Raw genomic sequence first — 19941 nt, forward strand, 5'->3', positions numbered from 1 at the left:
TAAAGTTACTAAACACTACAAAAATTAGCATGTTTTAATTATGCCCCCATCAAGCGCAGCCACAAAGGCTTGAACTCACAGCTCAGCCACCCTCTGCCTCAAGAGTAAACCCCTCAGGCAAAAAGTTTACTTAGTTGAATAACCCTGATTGGTGGGAAACTGGTGTCACAAGAAAAATGAAGAGCCCTGGTACTTCTAGGACATTTGAAACAATCAGAAGAAAGCAATCCGAAGGCATCAGCAGAGCTGCCTGCTCTTAGCCCATTATAAAAAAAAAAAAAAAAACATAAAAGCAAACACCACATGAGCAGAGTAGATAAAGCTTGAGTGGGCAGGATTAATAGAAAACAAAACAGTAATGGAACTAGCCGTCATGTTTTTCTGTTTTGTTTTTGTTTTAAATCTCCCAGCAATTTTCAGTTGAGTCACTGCTTGGAGCAAGTGACCACTTACAAAATCCAAACAAAACACTCCCAGATGACACCTGCTCCACTCTCCTTGAGTAATGAACCTATTTTCGAGTTCTTTGAAGATAAGGCAACTTTTGCCTCTGAGGAATAAAGAAGAGGGGTTTTCTATTATACCTATGGGTCAGCTAGAGAACAAAAGCAGAAAACTGCAGTGCAGCAGTGGCACAACGTTGTGCACGATAAGTTTCACAGATGCCATGCTATAGTCTCTTCTTTTTCAATTAGCGGGATTTCAGGGGCAGCCCCTAGAGACGAGGCAGCTCTCTGATGGGAATTCGTTCATTTTATAGGTAAAAGAGCAGAACACTGGGAGCAGCGTAGGGAGCTGAACCGTGGCAACTGCAGTAAGCGAGTATGTGCATGACTGACAGTATGGGGTACTCAGCAAACCGTTCTTTAAGGTTACTTTAAGCTTTACATCCCTGAGTTTTGCTTTGGGTTCTAAAGAAATTAAAAGTTTCAAAGCCAAACTCAGCTGAAACCTCTGAGCTTTGCATGATTCCAACTCAGACTCAGAAGTTGGACTCTTTCCCCTGTTAACAGACCCACACTCACCACCCTTCATCTCTTCTGAAGCGGAAATGGCAAGGGCCTGAATCCACTTTTCATCTCCAAAGTTTTTGGAGAGGAAATCAGTCTTCCATTTCCTCCCCTACCCTCATCTTCTTCCTCTGGATGGGTCCTTGCAGAGAAAACTACAGTCCTCAGCAGTGGTGGATTAAAGCCAATTGCTGGGGGACCCCTTGATCTGGGTAGCTGGAACTACCCAGATCAAGGGGTTCCAAGTATCCACCACAAAGAGTATGGAAGCAGTGCCCTAATGCACAGGTCTGTCTAAAAAGCAAGTAGAAAACTGTCCAAAGAAACTTTTTTTTCCCCAGTAAGAAAAGGCCTGTATGAGTAAATGGAAATTTACCGGAAAAAATTCCTGCTTTTCCCCCCAGTCCTCAGATTTTCTTTTTCAACAGAAATAAAAAAAAAAATGGAAGAAAAATTTCAATGAAGCAAAAATAAAATAATTTCTATGAAAATTAATTATAAGGGTGAAAAACTATGTTTTCAGACCAGCTCGACTCATGAGCAAAGGAACCATTTGTAACATGGCTCCCTCTGGATCACCGTATGCACAGCGAGCTGAATGCCAATCCACGAGCTCAGCAAAAGGCCCAATGGCATTTCAGATCTGCTGGGCCTCCTCCCATCTGAGAGACCATCCCCAAAATTCAATGGAAAGCAGGGAAGGAACCATTGAGTCACTGCCACCACCAAGAAAGGGGAGAATGTTTGGGACACCCCTCTCTCCTTTCAACCGCCAGGCAAGGAGCAATTTGAGATCATTGCTCACAACATGATTCCCACCCGCCATGCCACTGGCCTGGCAAGTCAAGGCGCCAGTCTTCGGGATGTGAGCTGCAGTAAGAGTAAGTGTGGGAGTCAGCATGGATGTTGGTTTTTCTTACAGAGAGATCTCGAGACTCTGGCTGCAACGGAGCCTTTTCAGTAGGCCTTTATAGGCCCACACAGGAAACCAGACCTTCCTCTTCATGTTGCTCTTTAGGCTTGCAATAGTTAAGGAACCAGCAACTACCTTGCAAGCCTTGCATTGACTCAACCCAATGTCTTCCTGGCTTCACAATATATACAACAAGAGGTGTACAGCCAGGAGGTTTAACAAAGCTTAAGGAACATTATATCATCAAGTCTGACCTCAGGGTGGCCTAGAACTGGACAGCATGGATAGATCAGAAGGGAGATTTGTTCTTCCTTGACTACAAAAGAACAAAGGATCCAGGAATCGGAACAGGGGGAGGAAGTTGAAGACTGAAGCTTCAGGCATTTTTTCCCCCTTTCACCAACATAGAAAGGAATGCATCCAGCAAGGTGGCGATGCCAGAGCTCTGATGTGGTGGGCTAGCAGGGCTGCCAGGGTCAGGGCAACTGATGGGTGCTGGGGGCACAGATAAGCCTTGCGGAGACTATAGACTTAGATTTGAAAAATAGCTAAGCAAGAAAGATTAAGTTTGCCCTCTACCAAAATTTTCCAAGGTTCTCCCAGCTGTAGAGAAATACCATCGTGGCATCATGTAGGCCACATAAATGCATTATTCTGCTCTGTACTATAGGAGTTAGATCAAATTAAGAAAGAGAAAGGGCACCTTTTCGTTTGGCAGGAAGAAGTAAAACTATAACAGAGATTTCCAGGAATAATTGACCAGACAGGGAATATTTGACCTGCAGTGAAAGATATGGACTAGTGCTTGTCAAGAAACTGGTCTTGTCCACACTTAAAAGTTTTGCCTCTTTAACTCTGCTAGCACAGTTCAGCAGGAAGCCACCCTCCCCCCATACACACAGTTATACTGGTACAAAAATGTTTATACCAGTATAATGAAGCAAAATAAGCAACACCAGTATAAAGTTGCTTATCCCAGTATAACTGAATCTATACTAGGGCTTTTACCAGCATTACTATGTCCTTAAAAAAAATATAAACACACCCTTAATGACATAGTTATGCCTGTAAAACATTTTAAGTGAAGAACAAGTCACAGTCACTGCCTTTGAGGGATTCTTATTGTTACAATGTCAATCAGAACCCAAAATATTTTATACGGCTATTTCAAATATTGTCTCTAGAAATGATTGAACTTTTAATTTTGAAATTTTGATGCAATTCAAGAAATTAACCCTCTCTTAATCCTCTCCCTCCCCCCCGCAAAAAAAAAAACCCAGGAAACATTTCCATGATAATTTCACTACATCTCTCTCATTTTGTACACCAAATTCTAGAATCTATTTTTTTAATTCTGACAAAATTTCGAATTGCTTAAAAATGAAAAGCAATTGAAAAAAAATTGTGGTTCCTTCCCTGCTCCCCGTGTCACAACCTGCACAGATTGTCCGGGGTGTGGTTGGGTGTGGTGGTTTTTTTTTTTTATTATTATTATTAAAGGAGGTGGTTGGGATTTTATTTAGGATACTCACTAGACTCACTCCGCTATCAGTGAGCATTCTCAAACATCTGCCCACCAGAAGCAGAGATACAGATGCTTCTGAATGTGGGGGTTAAAGTGTTTTGCCTTTATCTACATGAGGCAATGCTATTACATCACCACTGATATAGACTGACTGTCATACTAAGAAGCATCACCTCCTGGAGGCTGTCTGGTATTTCTGGAAATTAAGTCGTGCCATTAACACTTCCCTCCCATCTTTGATGGAAATGAAAGGAAACGGACCTCAAGAAACCATTCATAAATCAGCCACAGAGGGGTTTAGTGAAGTCTTTGTTCTTCTTAGGAGATCTGGCATAAGCAGAGACAACACTCCCACTCATGCCTTCCAATTAATTTTTTGTACAGTTGCTAGGACTCCTGATGTTTTCATAAAGCTTATAAAACGGAATCCTTCCCTCCCCCTACACACAACAGTGGAATAATCTCTTCAATTAGGGCTAGATTCTGCTACCCTTACTCATGTTGAATAGTCCCATTGACCAACTGAGGAATAAGACATTACTCAACACACAAGCAAGTGTGATGTTTCCAATCCTATTAGATGAATTCAATCATTATGGCTTTCCCGTGATGGATAAATCACAGGATTTGACTGTTACCTACAGCAGAGGAATAAAGACTGTCGTCGGACTCCAACCAGACTGATTACAAGAGAAGTCCCATTAACGTTGAGTTTGGGGTTCGTGCTCCAGCACCTCTCTCTCACACAGATATCGGTCCAAAGTGACAGGTTGACACAGTAGATGGGGACAGATTGCTCAGAGGTAGCAAAGAGGGAAAGAGAACTGAATTCCCTGTCACTCAGCGGGAATTAGTCTAATAAGATGACAAGGAAAAAAAATAACCCCGTGTGTCCTAACAAATGCAGTTAGACTGAACTCCGTAAGGGGAGCATGAACACGAATGCTGACTGTATCCTCAGCTTGTGTGGCAAACACCTACTAACATCTCCTTTTCTAGTGCATGGTTTATACTTTTTAAAGGCATAAGCATCATACCCTCCAAGAGGCATGTACAAGGGTGGCCATCTTGGCCAACACACCAGGAAGTGACCGGGTGACCTCCACAACTGAAAGCGCGAGCCGCTCCAGCGTGGGCTAACGAGCCAGGACTCCCTAGCTGGGGCTGTAACAGATTCGTATTCCCTGCAGATCGGGCACAGAGGGGGATCTGTAACAACTCCTCAGTGGGTTACACATATCAGACAAACACATTCTGAGCTGGTTTTTGAGCAGCACATGAGATCAGATGCAAACAAAGTACAGTCACCCCACTTTAAAATCCCCTCGATTCATATTGCCAGAGTAGTGTGATAGTGGTTAAAGTAGACTGAAAACTAGAGGAGGAGATCTCACTGCCCCAGCCAAGGAAGAGGGGGTGCTATCAGGCTGCATGTCTTTCCCAAGCCAGGGAAGAGGAGGGGAGCTTTCCTCTGTGTTTAGAAAAGGAGCAGGAGCTGTGCTCTTCCTACAACCAATCCCATTTATTTTAAGCTCCGCAGCTGAGTCAACACTGGTCCCGCCCCCTCACGCTGTCAAGTCCCAGCTGTGCATGCACAGCCAGCGGTTTCATCTTTGAATCAGGTCCCCAACAGTAGCAGCTTTACAAAATCACAGATATTGCATCCAAGAGCATAATGCACAGGCAGGGGCGCTGGATCACAGCGATCTGGTGTTCACTAGGTTCTCTGCTAGATGCTGGCAAGGAGACAGACTGAACATCTAGGCCTTTGCACACACTTAAAAGAATGATCTACTGTCCTTTTGCCACTTCCAGCCTTTCTTACCCCTCCTCTCCCCTTCCCTTCCCTCCCAGGGCATGGCAAAGTCCCTAGCAGCCCCAGTTTTTGTTTCCAAAAGGACCTGCCCTGAAAATACAGACACCACCTTATCGTCATCACCACCATCACTACCACCAGCCAGATGGATCAGGCAGAGAGTTGCAGAGGTCTATAGACTAGGGAAATCAAAGCCAATGTGGCTCAGAATGCAGAAGCAAGTAAAAAAGAATCCTTGAGTCGGAGTCAACGTTTCATTACCTGGCAGAACCTCTTCCTACAAGCCACATCCTCAACTCCCATTGAAAGCACCTTGCAGCAATTAGCTTTACTGGCAGGGCCGGCTCTAGGCACCAGCCAAACAAGCGGATGCGTGGGGAGGCACATTTTTAAGGACGGCATGGCCGGCGCCAGAATGCCGCCCCTAAAAATGTGCCCCGGCTGCCCTAGCTCACCTCCGCTGCTGCCGCTCGCGCGCTGCTGCTCCCTCTCCCTCCCAGGCTCTCAAACCTGGGAGGGAGGGGGAGATCCCGAGCGGCCACGGTGCGCGAAACAGCTGATTCGCGCGCCGCTGCTCCCCCTCCCTCCCAGGTTTGAGAGCCTGGGAGGGAGGGGGAGACTCCAAGTGGCTGCGGCGTGCGCGCCGCTTCTCCCCCTCCCTCCCTCCTAAGCTTGAGAGCCTGGGGGGAGGAGGCAGGGCTGGGGATTTGGGGAAGGGGCGGAGTTGAGGCAGGGCCGGGGGTGGGGTAAGAAAAAAACAGGGGGGGGGGGCGCGGCCAAAATTGTTTTTGCTTAGGGCGGCAAAAATCCTAGAGCCAGCCCTGTTTACTGGAGCAGGATTTACCACATGAGCCATAGTCAAGGAATGCCATCTGAAAGGTGTCTCTGGCATTAGTGTCCCCTGCAAGAGAAGGGTGAAGCCGACTAACTGCAAAGTGGAAATGTCAAATTTAGGGGCAGTTTGTAATTTTACACGTGCCCCGAGTTAGAAGTTGCACTTGGCTGTGCCCCTCCAACAGCCTGGGTAAGAGGTTTGACTGCAAGTCACGATCCCTTCCCTGGCTTCCCCCCGGCTCTAGGGTGGGGAGTAACAGTCTTCTATTGGTCTGCACCGACAGCCGATTATATCCTCTTCCATGCAGCTCAGCCGTGCTGGCTGGCGCATTGTGAGGACAGAGCCAAGGCACCCACCCTTTATTCACACGTGCAGGAGGGGTTGGCCTCACAAAGGACCCTCCCCAACACACTGTGCCTCTGTACACCCCTTCATGGTGTCATATGGACAAGTTATAACCCGGCTTCTAAAATGACATCCTCCTGTTTATTGTCAGACCTCCACTGCATGTAATTTGACTCCCTCTCCCTGCTTCTGAATTTGGTCCATAAGTGGTTGAGTTTCTTACTGAGAAAATACATCAAGTTAAAACACATCAGTAACCTAATGTGCTGTTCAATATGATGGACAAGGATAGCCATGCCTGAGAACATGTTAGAGGGTCCTGGTTACCGCTGGGCGAGTTCCCTCACAGAGTACAGGCTGGAAGGTGTAATAATGTGACACCAGTTTAGGCTTTCTTAGTTTCACTTCAACACATGTATGAATTTGACCCAGGAAGTCTTGTCTGATTCTGAGAGAAAGCGGCAAGGAAATTTGGAAAGGAGTTTTCTTCTGAAGAATTCGTCGATTCCAAGGCCAGATGGGACCACTGACCTCCTGTCTAACACAGGCCAGAGAACTTCCCCAAATTCATCTTAAGGATTCACGATGTGTATTCTCATGATACCAAACACTGACACGGGCAGGGCTTTTTATCTTTATTTGCAGCTCAAATCATGGAGCAGGACTCCAGCAGCCCGGCCCTGACAAAAATTCAGAACACCCTACCCAAAGAACTTACAATCCAAGTATGCATGGACAATGATCACCATAAGCTTATTTATAGGGTGAGATATTCAAAATTTGTAAGATTCACAATTGCAATTGCCCTTTTGATAGCGAGAGAGAAGACAAAGGTGTTTTATGCGTCACTTTAGTCCGTTTCTAACGCAGTGAATTAGCCAGCTCTCAGTTAAGCTGGAACACATCCCATAAGGATGAATTAATTCCGTGCTCTCCAAATCCAGCAATGTTGAACAGATTTGTCAGGAAGAGACAATGCAGAATGGTGCACTATCTTAAATCAACCCGCATTACAAAGGGGCCCCAGATGCTGTGCTCCCCTTTAATTGGCCACTTTTCCTCAGCTGTGCTATCATTGATTGTGTCATATTTTATTACTGTGGAGACAGCGCTCGGAAAATATGGTGTCACAAGAGAATGGCCAGTTTTCTCTGGCCCGGTTACATTTCTATTGAAAATCTTTACACATTTCTCTAGGCGGGAAAAGCTCAGTTTAATTATGGATTTTTTAAAATTGTTTTGTCTCACTATGAACACGAACAAAGAGCAGCACATTTTTCAAGGAAGGTTGCAGGGTAAAATGCCACTAACATACAGAGCATATCAGGCAAACACCTGACAATTGTTTCAGTGAAGGCAAAACAAAAAAAAGAAGTATTACTATTTATCTCCTTCAGAAGCTTCCACCCAGAACTTCGGTGAGCTAGACGGCTGTACAAAAGAAAGATTTGGGCAATTGGTCATGGCACTTATCTACCTAAAAAGCTAGGTTATCATTATAGACTGTAGGTCCACAGGGTTTCTAACACTCTTGCTCTGATTTCCATAGCCATGGATTTTGTGATTACAGTTCTGTTCTGGAGAGGTGCATTTAGCTGGCAAATGGAGACAGCTTTTCTGGTCAGTTGAGCCACAGTGGGAATTCCGGTGGGAACGCCTATTGTGTTTTCAACTCTGACCTTCCATTTATGACTTTGCCATTGGATAAACATAGTACACATCCCCACTTGCCGAGGGACACAATATAGTCCTGCATAGGCAGCTCTTCAATATATCTGCCAGTCTAAGCAGTGAGGCTTTGACTCCCGGCTCAAGGTGGAAGAAGGAGCTCCTAGAGTTGATGAACCTCACAACACAGGCTCAGGGCTTCTGCGAGAGCTTGTTTGACAGCTGCTGATACACCTTCTATTAGGTGCAACATGATCTCCCTCTCCATGGTGGTGCCCCAGAGAGTCTAGTGCTGCTGTCATGCCTGGTTACAGAGAGGAGAAAGTTTCTTTATCCCCTCTGTGGGAAAGGATGGGGCACAATGAGCTCCCAGAGTTTTAACATGTGCCAAATTGGTATCCACTGTAATATAATAGATTCAGTAGCTGGGTGGTATTTGGATGAGTAGTCTCAGCACAGGGTGCTCTCAGCTCTGATCCTGTCTCTGATCGAGTTTCCTTACACAGGTTCCCCATCTGCAAATTCAGACAATCATCACGACCTCCCAGGGCTACTGCCTGGATTACACCGCCAATGGGCCAAATTCAGACCTGACCCCTGGTTTTGTCCCAGCGTCCGTGAAATGCCACGGAGGGGAAGAACATCATGTTAGTACCGAGAGTTCTAATCTAGTCAAAAGAAAATGGATTTCCTCAAAATCACCAAGAGCCAGTCTTACGTACATCACACGGTGCAGTGTTTCCATACAACGTGGCAGGGTGATAAGGGGGAAGAATGAAAATGATTTGGGTGGGAATTTTCAAAGGAGCCCACAGGACATAGGAACTCCAATTCCGTTTACTTTTGATGCAAGTTGGGTGCCTGCATGCTCCTTTGAAAATCCAGGCCTTGGTTTTGACTGGATTCCAAATGGGCTCACAGGCAGTGACGGTCACTCCGTAAGAACTGGCACTGAGGTCAGGTCAGGCATTCAGAAGAAGCCGCAACTACAGCAGATTTCCCAAGGACGCTCCCTTCAGTCTGGGAATCCTCTACCTCCCCCACTAACAGTACCACTTTGTTGCCCTGTTTATCTGCATCTCCCACCACAATTTCCAGGCTTTTCTCAATGCCAATCCCTGTGCGTGGATCTCCTTCCCAGCACCGATCCACCAGGACAATCCAGATCCCCTTTCTACTGGGACGCAGTGAGATATGAGTCAATAATTACATATGTAAATTGTGCAGACAAAACAAACCTGATCTACCATGCGATAGATCCAACACACACTGAAGTCAGTAAAAAGCCTATCTAACTACCACACCTATGTGGTCCCCATCACTGTTCTATGTGAGCACCTCACAACATTTAATGTATTGATTCTCACAACCTTCTGTGAGGTGGGGAAGTATTATCTCCATGGGGAACTGAGAAACAGAGAGACTAAGTGACTTGCCCAGGGTCACACAGGAAGTTTGTGGGACAGCAGGAATTGAATCCAGATCTCCCAGAGCCCAGGCTAATTACTCTAAGCACTGAACCATCCTTTCTCCTTCCATTCACTTCAATGGATTGTTTCAAACCCAAAGTGAATAATCCCCAAGAGCTGGTTGGTACCAGCGGCTAGAGAAAGTTGTTCCCTATTTGTTGCTTCATGTCTGAAATGATAGTGCAAGTCCTTCAAGGCAGGGAGCATGTCTTTATCTGTACTGTAAGGAATCCAACACCCCTTTGGGCACTATCAAACAACAATAATAATCCATGTCGACATTTACAGATAGTCTGCGAGTGCAATGGGCAGAATTTAAAGAAACAGTGAGAAGGCACCCTCAGGAATCCAGTATTTGTCATAGGCAGTTGGAAATAAGTGTTGATTGCTTCCTTTTTTAGAGAAACTTTTCATGGTTTCCCTAACATGGATTTTTTAAAACCATTTCTCCACCACATAACTGCCCCCCCCCTCCAATTTTGTAAATCCGGGGTTCTCATCTGGCATGCTAATTGATTTTAAAATACTGGCAAATGATCACATCTTATCACTGTAAGATCCACTTCTCTGGGATGTGATAGTACCCACCCTATAGATAGCCTGGGTATATCGGAATGAGATCAGTTTGCTTTGCAATGTGTTCAGGGCACAGATATTTTTGTTTATCAAAAATGTAGGAGCAAAGTAGCTTCTGGAAAGGACTGCACAACCCGGTCATGAAACCAACACTGCAACTACCCCTGTTCTATTCATGTTCTTATGATATGCCCACCACTGTGGAATCTGAGCACCAATCAAGCCCTCAGCTTCGGGGCCTTATACAAATCAAATTTAGTTTCATAGATGTTAATACAATTCAGTGCGTCAAAGAAATCCCTGCCTGGCATTGTCAGGACAGCTCGGATATTAGTTTTCACCTGAACACCTGCCGGAGCTGCCGCTTTGTTAAGGCCATTCTCAGTAGCACAGCCTCTAGAAACAACACTTCCTTCCAGCTGTGATGCTGCAGCAAGAGAAATCTGATTAGCTCCCTCTGTTATCTCATCCATAGCAGTCTCCCTTGGAGAGGGGGCGCCCGCGGGTACGGCAGTGGTACCAGGGAATAACAAGTAAGGGGCAATGGAAAGACTTCCACTGACTTCAATGAGAGCAGGACGGAGCCTCAGCTGCTCATTTTTAATCTCTTTATCTCTACTGTCCAGTACTCTGAAGGCCCTGTGAAGCAGGAGGCTGCATTCTGACGTCCAGTCTCCGGTTCCATGTGACTGCAGGAGTATGCATAATGACTCGGGTAACAAAGGAATTGCTTTCCTATGGTATAGTCTGTTTGGAGAATAAATTCCCTTGCCTAAGCTCTAAAGCCTTGGCAGGCTAATATATTGACCTGTGTTGTGGCTGCTTCCTGTAGTAATTTCGGTTCTGTGTCTTACAGGGTATTTGCACTTGCTCATATCAAAAACCATAAACTGAAATTGAATTTTCCTGAAAGTCAAGGAGATCAATGGCTACCTCTGAAGCCTTGTCCCCCCCGCCAGCCAATCTGCACTGAAGGGTTTCCAAGCTTTGTAGTTAAGAGGCTTTCGTTATTGCTAATTCCAGGCCTGTACTGGAGACCACGCTCTGTGCACGGGTGTATTTCACCCTTATGCCAATGTAATCTAGAACTAACCCCTACATTCAAGTCACAGGGTAGTTGTATACCGTGGAAACGATAGTGGCATAACCCTCTAGTGCAGACGCAGCCTGCGTTGACAAAAGGGTTAGTGTAGGAACACCACCTCCCTGAATGAGGGTAGCTATGTTGATGGAAGCATTTTCCTATCAGCATAGCTGCATCTGCACTGGGGGATAGGTCAGCATAGCTATCTCAGCCAGCAGTGTGTGGTTTTCACACCTCTGACGGACACAGCAATGCCAACCAAGCCAAAGGGTGGATGTAAAACTAAGACAGGAGAGACGGGCTGTTAAATGTGACTGTTTCCTTAACAGAATTCCATTCCTCACCTAATTTAGGGTGGGATTTTCTAAAAGTACTCACTCTTGCTCTAACTCTGCTCCTGTTGACCTCCACAGGAGCAGGGCGAGGCCAGCACCAAGTGCTTCTGAAAAGTCCACCATTCCTTTATAATAAACCAATTATATCTTTACTTAGGAAGTTGATGTTAAGGCTAGGTGGTAGAAGAGGTGCTGTCACTAGGGAGTGCTTAACAAGGGAAATTGTTTCTTTCCTTATTTCTAGAGCACAGCAGGAACGCTTTTTCAGAGGTGACAATTGTCTTCAAGCAGACCGTGAATTTGGAAACGTGTGTGTTTAATACAATAACTATTGTCAAGACGAAGGTAATATTTCTCCACTCCCGGGGCAATTAATTGTCGCCAAGAGTTGTGTTCAAAATGCCAGCTCCTAATGCCACAGACTTATACTGCTGCTTCACACTTGGAACTGCCTGTAAGCCTATAATCTGCAATAGCTGTTCTATAGCTTAGCATAGCAAAAGCTAAATTGCTTCTCCGAGAGAAATAAAATGGTTGACGCACAGAGGCTTTAATGAAGCCATTGCTCTTAATTTACCAGCATAGCTGAGAAAAGCACCACGAGCACTCCTGACATACCTGCTCTGTAGACGGGATCTCTGCTCAGATTCCCCTTAGCCATGCTCTTATGACAACTCCCTGGACTGAACAGTGGAGGGGAGCTGCTTGGAACAAAGTTTAGACCATTCTTTCAAAAAGTTAAATCAATTTTTCAGTAAAACCTCTGATTAAAAGAAAGAAACTGGGGAAAACTGGAGCCATGTTTTACCAGTGCTCAGTCCTACTGGATGCTGAACATCCTGGCCCCATTTGCTGTATTGGGTAGCAATGCTCAGCATTGTTGAGCTGAGGGTGAGAAAGCAATGAGTGAACCGTTAATCAAGTGGAACTGGTGATTACACAGTGAACAGAAAGGGAAGGGATAAGCAAACCCAACCATACTTCCCTTGAAATAAGCATGGGGTTACTGCAATGCTATGGTTCATTTATTAGTTACACAAAAAACATTCCCCTGTAACTGGCGTGACCGAATGCACAACTGTATTCACACCTTACACATATCGTAATAATCTCTATACAAAATATGCCTTGAAAACTAACAACTCACTGGTCAATATCATGGTGAATGTATGTAGCAGCATTGTGTGTAATGTTATGAAGTCCGCCTGTATGATGTTAAAGGCACATGTTCAAACTCACGTAGCCTCAATTTACATGTAAGCTGCGAACAGAGTCCTTAGACAGTGAGCAGAGGAAGAAAGAAGACAAAGAAAAACTGCACTGCAGTATACACAGGTTAAAAGAAACAGCAGAACACCTCCATGTCTCCTTTCTCTCAGCTGGAAAGAACTTTATCTAGAGGTCACTTTCAGGAAAATGAGTTCAAAGGGTGACTGAACTCTAAAAGTGAGGGGCAAAAAACACCCTAAGTTCTCTCTCTGTCCCTCTCTCTCTTTTCTCCTAAGAAAAAGGAAACAGGCATTGGACTTTGAGAGCAGATCCTAGCCTGAGGGTTTGGTCGGCAATGTACTGAAAACATGTGGTAGGATTTCAGCTTGAACCAAGTCTAATTTGTTAAGTTTAGAAAGAGTTTTCTCTTTATTTTTCTTGTAACCATTTCTGACTTTAATGCCTTAATGCTTGTACTCACTGACAATCCTATCTTCTTTCATTAAATAAACTTGTTTTATTCTTTAATCAAAACTAATCCAGTGCTGTGGTTAAACTGGGCTGTGTGGTAAATCCATTTAAAAGGAGCAAGTTGTTGTATATTGTTCTCGTACAGGAACAATGGACCTTTTTGTTATCTGAATTGTCCAGGAGAGGGCTGGACAATGCAGTATAAAACACATTTGGGGGGGGGGGGGAAATCTGGGACTGGGGGTGTTGAGGTCACCCTGCACGCGGCAACCAAGGCTGGTGGAAGCCAGAGTGTGACTGGAGTGTTGCTGGCAGGAGCTATACACGGACATTTAGGGTGTGCCCTGCATGCTGCTTTCCTGTTTGTGAGCAGCCAACGTGGGCACTACAGCAGCATTGTGAGGCAGCCCAGGCATCACTCGCTGGTCTGGATTGCGCTCTGTAGTGTCATAATTGGATACCAAGGACCAAATTGCAGGTCACATTATTACTAATCATGTATATAACACCCTAAATGTACAATGGAAGATTATTGCCGAAGCAGGACCAGGTCCTTCCCATGCAGGCTTCTACTATCGAATGACAAGTGAACACAACACAAGACAAGGCAAATAGGGAGGCGTGGTCATTAGAACGTGGACATTTCCTGGAAAAGGAGGAATTACTTACATTACTCACATGTGCCCAGATAGCCACGAGTGTTTTATTTTATAATCGAGTTTGGGATTTGGGCCTGAGGCTCTTAAATCTTGGATAAACAATCAATATATGCCAATTGACACCAGCTGGTGGTCCAGCCCAGTGACTTCAGTTCAGTAAGCAAAGGATAATGTGTCCCAGAGACTGAAACTCCCATATGGAACCCTCTCCAGATTTGCTAGATTCCTACATAATCAAAGCATAGGAGTGCAGCATGTATTATCCAAGACTTCGGGGGGGGAGGGAGGGGGGATTATTTACATGCATAAAGTAAAGCCTGGGCATAAGGGTTTGTAGAATTGGGGCGAAAGCAGCAATATGTAAGGTTGTTAGAAAAATAAACAGCACAGCCACAATACAGCACCTCATTCATTAGCATCCAGAAGCAACGTTAAGCAGGTGTTTAGCTCAGCTTCCCAACTGGATACGAAACTCACTAATTATCAGACCTGTCTCAAGGACTATTAGCACTAATTAGCATTGCAGACCAATTAAACAGAAATTTTAAATTCCACTGAACAACTTTCACTCCGGCTTTTCCCCTGTGCACAGTGTAATTTTTTAAGTCAGTAGCAAGATGAATAGCATGGATTATGGTAGGATTTGATTGCTTTAGAATAACTGTTTTACTTGCACAAGCCTTCACCCACCTTTACTTTAATCTTACTTTTAATAAGCACAGTTTTCTCCAATATTTAATATCCTTGTGGTTACTCCCTCTAGATCACAAGCCCTGTGACCCTTTGCTTGGGCTAGCAGCGCCAGCCATCCTCAAGGGGACAGGTAGGGGGTAGAACCATGCTGCCATTCCCTTAAGAGTAGTAGCTACCGACTCCTAGCACAGCACCTTTGCTGAGGCCTGCCCCCATGTATACCCTTAATGACTTCTGGGCTTTGTTGTGGCTTATGGGCACTGGTCCACGGATCCTGGCTCAGTCTCTGCCAACAGCAAGGAGAGCACGCCCACCAGTACAGCTTTTAAGAGGAAGCAGCATGTGCTCCTCTCCATGGTATCAAATGACCTCTTAGGGGGTCACCAAATAAAATTAATAGGCAACAGGTTTAAAACAAACAAAAGGAAGTATTTCTTCACACAACATACTGTCAACCTGTGGAACTCTTTGCCAGAGGATGTTGTGAAGGCCAAGCCTATAACAGGGTTCAAAAAAGAACTAGATAAATTCATGGAGGATAGGTCCATCAATGGCATTAGTCAGGATGGGCAGGGATGGTATTCCTAGTCTTTGTTTGCCAGAAGCTGGGAATGAGCGACAGGGCGTGGATCACTTGATGGTTACCTGTTCTGTTCATTCCCTCTGGGGGACCAGTTGGAAGATAGGATACTGGGCTAGATGGACCTTTGGTCTGATCCAGTATGGCCATTCTTATGGCATGACCTCTCCTCCTACCTGCCCCCTTTGTGATGACTGGCATTAGCTGAGGGGTCACTAGCTCTTTGCAAAGCCTGCAGATGGCTCTTAGGAGAATGCAATTAAGGTCACTGTATCCTTCATTCCCTCCCCCTGGTGGATAGGGACAAAGGAAAGAAGATCCTTTTCACACAACCAAAGATTAAGTGTCATGACTCTTGGATCACATCTACAGATATAAATATTCTCCAATATTTTCCTGCTGTTGTTGAGGCAGGGGAAACAGCTCCACCTCGGGCAGGCAGAGGAAAAGACATGGAGCTGGGTTTCAGGAAGGCAGCAGTAGGTCGGATTCAGCTCAATTGTGGGGTCTGATTTTCAGAGGTGCTGAACACGCACAATTCCTACCGAAGTCAGGGGGAGCTGCAGGTACTCAATGTCTCTGGAAACCAGGCTTATCACACCTTTCGGGGCACTATCGTGTTATTGAAACTTACCTGCTTCAAGTCCTTTTGTTTCCCTGTATTCCTAATAAAGCAGAAGTGAAGCGTCCCGCCGTGGAGTTCTCTGGTGAGCATTTGCCCCTTCCAGCACTGAAACATTCAGAACTCTGTTTTACATCCCCAGCAGAGTCTCTTTTTGTAGAGGATAAAACAGGAGGCTGTAGGCTGGTGTTTGGCCCTCTACATCTCGCACAGCTTGCTGCAGAGCAATTAAACAGAAGGGGAAGCATCACTTCCAGACAGTCCAAAAATCACTCTCATGGTGATACTCATTACAGCCGAGTGAAAGGAGGGTAGGATTGGTTCTATTACCCATAGAAATTTTATTTTACCTCCACCAGGGATTTATTGATTGGCAAACATGAATAAACAGAAATGCTAGCTGTTTTAACTAAAGGAAACTAACACCAGCAGAACGTAAACATCACCTGCATTTAAATAACCTTCCTCCCAGCCTGACTCTCTTTTGCCAGTCCTTGAAGAATCGCCATAATCCTTAGCAGGCAATTTACTATTCAGGTGCTTTGTTAGCTGTGTGTGTTTGGCACTGCTTAAAATTATTCAAATCAAAGCAACCAGGGCATTGCACTGACCTGCACCACAGAGGTTTACAGCAAGTACAACTTGAAGTGATTTCAACAGGATTCAGCCAGACAATATTTTGTCAGTTTGGTTCAGCTTGCACAACCTTCTATGCGGGAATCGCAAGCCACCGGGAAGGCACCCTACCAGATGTCATTTGATGAAGTAGGGGGAATAGGACAAACACCCTTTTCCCATACAGACGGTGCTGAACTGGAATGTTAGATTCCCATTGACTTCAACTGAAGTTGAAGGTCTTCAGCACTTCTGAAACCCACCTTCAGATTCCATGACTACTCTGTGGACAAGCTTCTGCCCTGAACTACCCTAGCATAAATCTAGAGTAACGCCACTGAAGACTGCATTCAAACACCCTCAAATGTGGAAGACCCTCAACTTCAGTTGAAGTCAATGGAAGGTGCAGATGCTCAACCCCTCTGAAAATCAGACCCCATGAGGCTGGGACAAGTAGTTAGAACAAAGAACCAGAAACCAGTGGGAACATGGATTTTTAATCCTGTTATTGAGTCAGAGCACTGGTGAAACAAAAGTGAGCCCATTCTGTGCTGCCTATTGTACCAGGTTCCTTATTATTTATAAAATGTATTTTTATTTACAGCAGCACGTATGGCCCCAGCTGAGATCCAGGTGTCATTGTGCTAAGTATTGTATGTACACATGGTAAGAGGCAGTCCCTGGCCCAAGATCTTGCAATCTAACTGGACAAAAAGAGGCAAAGAGTGGGAGAAAAGCAGCATTGTTATCCCCACTTTCCAGATGGGAAACTGAGGCACAGAGGGATTGGGTGGCAGAGCTGGAGATCACTTGGTTCCCAGTCCCATGCCTTAGTACAAGACCTGTATAAGACAAATCATACAGTTCTCTTTCCTGTACATAGCAGAGTCCAGAAGTGAAGATAGTCATTACTCCCAAACAAGCCTTTACTGGCAGGTGAGGTGAATGGGCTACATGCTACTTAGCATACGTCTGCACCACAATCGGGAAGTATGACTGCAACATGCATAGATACATGAGCTAGTTCTCGTCGGTCTAGCTTGGGTGTAACAATAACAGTGAAGCTGAGGCAGCATAGGAGGATACGCAGGCGAAATTCGCCCACCCAGACCGCTGGCTGCTGCCCGGGCTCAGGGTTGCAAGCCCCTCCTGACACTTGTGACTACAACCTCTTTTAGCCCAATCGCTCAATCAGCACTAGCACGAATAAGTCTCCTCGAGCTGGGAATCATACCCCACCTCAAAGTGTAGCGGGACCTTTTGTCGCAGATCTGTACAGCACCTTGCACAGCAGGGTGCTGGCCTCCAGCTGCTATCTCAGTACAAACCATCACCACCACCTAGCAGGCCTACTCCCATCTTTAACTTCTATGGTTCTTTGATGCTCAAGAGAACAGTGTGCTGCTCCCAGATGCGCAGCAATGGGGCAACTGCAGCTGGTGATCATCAAGTGAGCCACGGCCATACAGAACCACTCCAAACAGCCGGCACCCAGAGACTCAGCCTCTCTACCATCACTCCCACCGGCATGCCTTAATCGCCGAATGACCCCACTTGGAAACACCAGCTCCAGACACAAGTGGCAGCAGTTGGGCATGGGCCGTTTGCTTCCCAGTGCACATTAGCCAGGTGCTTTCAAGCTGATGCCATGGGAACACAAAGCAGTGCTTGCATTCCCTAGGAAGCTAGGACACATTTTCAAAGACTCTCATTGTACCTCCATGTACCAGCGCACTCATTTTTCCCCCCCCAGGCCCCAGTACAGGAGCACATGGGGATTTTGGACTCTGAAATTGCCCTGGTGATTACACCTACAGCTGGCAAAATTAGGGAGAGCCAGATGGTGCCTTGCCATTGTCACGCTGCTGGCCACACAGAAGGCAGCTGGGAGAGGTAAACACTCCCACCACAATCGTTACAGAGGGAAAGAGTGAAGAAATGCATTTCGCACTCGTAAAACTCCAGTTTATTGCTAGAAGAAATAGAGTAGCTAGTAACTCCCAAAAGAGAGAAAAAAAAATATAAAAAAGTTTATCAGCAGTATGAGATCAATTATGTGTGACTGGAAATCAGAATCTATTTCAACAACAAAAAGATGGATTAAATACCCTTTGATACCCATTCACCATTGGAAACGGCTGCTAACAGAGCAAGAGGCTCCAACTGCATTTTGGGAAAACATGGCAAACCCGTCTGGGGTTGAAGGTTGCTCAGGGGCCCAATCCAGTGTGGTGTGGAGTGACCTCAGCATCCATAACCTAACCAAATATTTGGAGCTATTCTGGGGGAACCCTGGGAAGTGGGTGAGAGGATTTTGTACTTTCAGAATGTTTGGTCAGTGTAAAATGAAGGGATTCTGTACACTGTTCAAACAAACAAAGGGGCAAATTTTCCTCTCCAGACTGAGTAGAGCTGGGTGGGAAATGAGCAAATATTTCAGAGTTCAACAATTCCCTCCTCCCATAAACCTTGCATCAAGGCAAAGTCAAAAATCCTCAGTATTCATGAACCAAAAAACCCTCATTTGTTTCTCCTCACTTCCGGCCCCTTTGAAATATTTTGTTTTGATTCCAACTTTTTTTTTTTTTTTAAATACATTTTAGGCTCATTAGCACTTCTGACCAACTCTACTTATGCTGTAAGTAGGCTTGAAGAGGCTTTTTGCTGGGTCTGTTCTGGGGTGTATTTCACCCCTGAGGAGCCAACATATTGGAGCTCAGTGTGGTCTAACCCCACCTGTGAGTTCTCAAGATCTACTTATCCCTTATTATATATCCAAAAGGTAGCAGTCCTTTTTGAGAAAATAAGGAAGTTCTTATATGATATACACATCCATCTCACCTCAGGATGGGATGTAGAGATAAAGTTTCTTGACACCTTAAATGACTGCTTCTTGGAGCAGCCAGTTCTGGAACCCAAAGAGAAGAGGCAATTCTTGATTTAGTTCTAAGTGGAGCACAGGATCTGGTCCAATAAGTGACTATAGCTGGACCGCTTGGTAATAGTGACCATAATATAATTAAATTTAACATCCTTGTGGTGGGGGGAAAACCACCGCAGCCCAACACTGTAGCATTTAATTTTGGAAAGGGGGACTACACAAAAATGAGGAAAGTTAGTTAAACAGAAATTAAAAGGTACAACACCAAAAGTGAAATCCCTGCAAGCTGCATGGAAACTTTCTAAAGACACCATAATAGAGGCTCAACTTAAATGTATACCCCAAATTAAAAAACATAGTAAGAGAACCAAAAAAGGGCCATTGTGGCTAAACGACAAAGTAAAAGAAGCAGTCAGAGGCAAAAAGGCATCCTTTTGCAAGTTAAATCCTAGTGAAGAAAACAGAAAGGAGCATAAACTCTGGCAAGTGAAGTGCAAAAATGTAAGTCGGAAGGCCAATTTTTTTTGAACAGTTAGCCAAAGATTCAAAAAGTAATAGCAAAAAAAAAAAAAAAAGTTAAGAACATCAGAAGCAGGAAGCCTGATAAATAACCAGTGGGGCCACTGGATGATCAA

At 45.1% G+C, this 19941-nt stretch overlaps 1 protein-coding gene across 4 annotated transcripts in view; it reads right to left on the reverse strand.

Moving 5' to 3' along the window:
* GALNT9 (polypeptide N-acetylgalactosaminyltransferase 9) overlaps positions 1–19941 on the reverse strand; it is a 681070-nt gene that overhangs the window by 345271 nt on the left and 315858 nt on the right. For 3 of the 4 annotated variants that reach the window (XM_034791125.1, XM_034791124.1, XM_034791128.1), the window contains exon 4: positions 15823–16027. The exons of the other annotated variant lie outside the window; for it this stretch is intronic. The gene's annotated coding sequence lies outside the window, so the exon portion shown is untranslated. The remainder of the gene's footprint in view (positions 1–15822; positions 16028–19941) is intronic. 4 annotated transcript variants of the gene reach the window in all.

This window comes from Trachemys scripta, chromosome 15 (assembly GCF_013100865.1).
Source record: "Trachemys scripta elegans isolate TJP31775 chromosome 15, CAS_Tse_1.0, whole genome shotgun sequence".
In the NCBI taxonomy this organism is placed as follows: Eukaryota; Metazoa; Chordata; order Testudines; family Emydidae; genus Trachemys; species Trachemys scripta.